Consider the following 4,107-nt stretch of genomic DNA (forward strand, 5'->3'; position numbering starts at 1 on the left):
ATGAAAATCGGCCTGTACACGGGGGAGGGAGCCGCCTCGAAGACGAGACCGTCGGCAGAACCGCCGGATCAAACCCGGCTGAGCTACCAGGCTCGGAAGCGCCAAAGTCGGTATGAGCAGTCACATTCACTCCCATCCCCTTTTGGGCCACTTCCCACGGTTCGAAATGCACGAAAATCGGACTGAACACGGGGGAGGCTCCCCCCTCCAAAACGAGACCATCGGCAGAATCGACGGGTCAAACCCGGCCGAGCTACCCGGGTTAGAAGCCTCAGAGTCGGGTTGAGCAGTCACGTTCACTCCCATCCCCTTTTGGACCTCTTCCCACCGTTGGAAATGCACGAAAATCGGCCTGTACACGGGGGAGGGTCCGCCCTCGAAGGCGGGACCGTCGGCAGAACCGCCGGGTCAAACCCGGCTGAGCTACCCGGCTCGGAAGCGCCAAAGTCGGGTTGAGCAGTCACATTCACTCCCATCGACTTTTGGGCAACTTCCCACGGTTCGAAATGCACAAAATTCGGCCTGAACACGGGGGACGCTCCCCCCTCGAAGGCGAGACCGTCGGCAGAACCGCCGGGTCAAACCCGGCTGAGCTACCCGGCTTAAAAGTCTCAAAGTCGGTATGAGCAGTCACATTCACCCCCATTCCCTTTTGGACCACTTCCCACGGTTGGAAATGCATGAAAATCGGCCTGGACACGGGGGAGGCTCCCCCCTCGATGACGAGACCGTCGGCAGAACCGCCGGAACAAACCCGGCTGAGCTACCCGGCTTACAAGTCTCAAAGTCGGTATGAGCAGACACGTCCACCCCCATTCCCTTTTGGACCACTTCCCACCGTTGGAAATGCACGAAAATCGGCCTGTACACGGGGGAGGCACCGGCCTCGAAGACGAGACCGTCGGCAGAACCGCCGGATCAAACCCGGCCGAGCTACCCGGGTTAGAAGCCTCAGAGTCGGGTTGAGCAGTCACGTCCACCCCCATTCCCTTTTGGACCACTTCCCACGGTTCGAAATGCACGAAAATCGGCCTGTACACGGGGGAGGGAGCCGCCTCGAAGACGAGACCGTCGGCAGAACCGCCGGTTCAAACCCGGCTGAGCTACCAGGCTCGGAAGCGCCAAAGTCGGGTTGAGCAGTCACATTCACTCCCATCCCCTTTTGGGCAACTTCCCACCGTTGCAAATGCATGAAAATCGGCCTGTACACGGGGGAGGGAGCCGCCTCGAAGACGAGACCGTCGGCAGAACCGCCGGGTCAAACCCGGCTGAGCTACCCGGGTCGGAAGCGCCAAGGTCGGTATGAGCAGTCACATTCACTCCCATCCCCTTTTGGGCCACTTCCCACGGTTCGAAATGCACGAAAATCGGACTGAACACGGGGGAGGCTCCCCCCTCCAAAACGAGACCATCGGCAGAATCGACGGGTCAAACCCGGCCGAGCTACCCGGGTTAGAAGCCTCAAAGTCGGGTTGAGCAGTCACATTCACCCCCATCCCCTTTTGGACCACTTCCCACCGTTGGAAATGCACGAAAATCGGCCTGTACACGGGGGAGGCGCCCCTCTCGAAGGCGAGACCGACGGCAGAACCGCCGGGTCAAACCCGGCCGAGCTACCCGGGTTAGAAGCCTCAGAGTCGGGTTGAGCAGTCACATTCACCCCCATCCCCTTATGAACCTCTTCCCACCGTTGGAAATGCACGAAAATCGGCCTGTACACGGGGGAGGCCCCCCTCTCGAAGACGAGACCGTCGGCAGACCCGCCGGATCAAACCCGGCCGAGCTACACGGCTTACAAGTCTCGATGTCGGTATGAGCAGTCACGTCCACCCCCATTCCCTTTTGGACCGCTTCCCACGGTACGAAATGCATGAAAATCGGCCTGTACACGGGGGAGGCACCCGCCTCGAAGACGAGACCGTCGGCAGAACCGCCGGGTCAAACCCGGCTGAGCTACCCGGCTCGGAAGCGCCAAAGTCGGGTTGAGCAGTCACATTCACTCCCATCCCCTTTTGGGCCACTTCCCACGGTTCGAAATGCATGAAAATCGGCCTGTACACGGGGGACGCTCCCCCCTCGAAGGCGAGGCCGTCGGCAGAACCGCCGGGTCAAACCCGGCTGAGCTACCCGGGTTAGATGCCTCAAAGTCGGGTTGAGCAGTCACATTCACCCCCATCCCCTTTCGGCCCCCTTCCCACGGTTGGAAATGCATGAAAATCGGCCTGTACACGGTGGGCGCTCCCCCCTCGAAGGTGAGACCTTCGGCAGAACCGCCGGGTCAAATCCTGCCGAGCTACCCGCGTTAGAGGTCTCAATGTCGGCTTCAGCAGTCACATTCAATCCCATTCCCGTTTGGACCTCTTCCCGCCGATGGAAATGCACAAAATTCGGCCTGAACACGCGGGACGCTCCCCCCTCGAAGGCGAGACCGTCGCCAGAACCGCCGGGTCAAATCCGGCTGAGCTACCCGCGTTACAGGTCTCAAAGTCGGGTTGAGCAGTCACGTTCACCCCCATCCCCTTTCGGACCCCTTCCCACGGTTGGAAATGCATGAAAATCGGCCTGTACACGGTGGGCGCTCCCCCCTCGAAGGTGAGACCTTCGGCAGAACCGCCGGGTCAAATCCGGCCGAGCTACCCGCGTTAGAGGTCTCAATGTCGGCTTCAGCAGTCACATTCAATCCCATTCCCGTTTGGACCTCTTCCCGCCGATGGAAATGCACAAAATTCGGCCTGAACACGCGGGAGGCTCCCCCCTCGAAGGTGAGACCTTCGGCAGAACCGCCGGGTCAAATCCGGCCGAGCTACCCGCGTTAGAGGTCTCAATGTCGGCTTCAGCAGTCACATTCAATCCCATTCCCGTTTGGACCTCTTCCCGCCGATGGAAATGCACAAAATTCGGCCTGAACACGCGGGACGCTCCCCCCTCGAAGGCGAGACCGTCGCCAGAACCGCCGGGTCAAATCCGGCCGAGCTACCCGCGTTAGAGGTCTCAATGTCGGCTTCAGCAGTCACATTCAATCCCATTCCCTTTTGGAACACTTCCCGCCGTTAACAATGCACGATATTCGGCCTGAACACGCGGGACGCTCCCCCCTCGAAGGTGAGACCTTCGGCAGAACCGCCGGGTCAAATCCTGCCGAGCTACCCGCGTTAGAGGTCTCAATGTCGGCTTCAGCAGTCACATTCAATCCCATTCCCGTTTGGACCTCTTCCCGCCGATGGAAATGCACAAAATTCGGCCTGAACACGCGGGGCGCTCCCCCCTCGAAGGCGAGACCGTCGCCAGAACCGCCGGGTCAAATCCGGCTGAGCTACCCGCGTTACAGGTCTCAAAGTCGGCTTCAGCAGTCACATTCAATCCCATTCCCTTTTGGAACACTTCCCGCCGTTAACAATGCACGATATTCGGACTGAACACGGGGGCCGGTCCGCCCTCGAAGTCAACACCGTCCGCAGAACCGCCGGGGCAAATCCGGCTGAGCTACCCCGCCCCCGAACACTCAAAGTCCCTCTGAAGCCTTGCATTCGCCTCCTTGGAAAATTGACGTCAAACATTACCAAAATCGGGGGCACGAGCACTAAAGCTAAGTCTCACCCTTTCCCTATCCCTAACCAGGAACCGAACGCCCACCCTCAGCCTCACACCAACGCCGGTGCCACTCCAGACAGACACACCCTTCAAAACCACACCCATCCGGCCATGCAACTCAAAAAGGGTCCAAATTCAGAAACACCCCCTTCAAAAGGCACTCCATCCTCGGCCACACCACCGGGACATGCTCCCCTCGGCGATAATTAAGCCCCCACCACTATTTGAAGCCAACCGCAGCCGCAACTCGAACGGAGAAATCAGTAACCAATTCAAAAATGCGCTTGGTTACTGATTTCTACTGAGCCGAAAAAATTCTAAGTGTCGGTGGTTACTGATTTATACCAACCCGAAAATATTCTAAGTGTCGGTGGTTACTGATTTATACCAACCCGAAAAAATTCTAAGTGTCAGTGGTTACTGATTTATACCAACTCGAAAAAATTCTAAGTGTCAGTGGTTACTGATTTATACCAACCCGAAAATATTCTAAGTGTCAGTGGTTACTGATTTGTA

This window comes from Chiloscyllium punctatum, unplaced genomic scaffold (assembly GCF_047496795.1).
Source record: "Chiloscyllium punctatum isolate Juve2018m unplaced genomic scaffold, sChiPun1.3 scaffold_321, whole genome shotgun sequence".
NCBI classification, from domain to species: domain Eukaryota; kingdom Metazoa; phylum Chordata; class Chondrichthyes; order Orectolobiformes; family Hemiscylliidae; genus Chiloscyllium; species Chiloscyllium punctatum.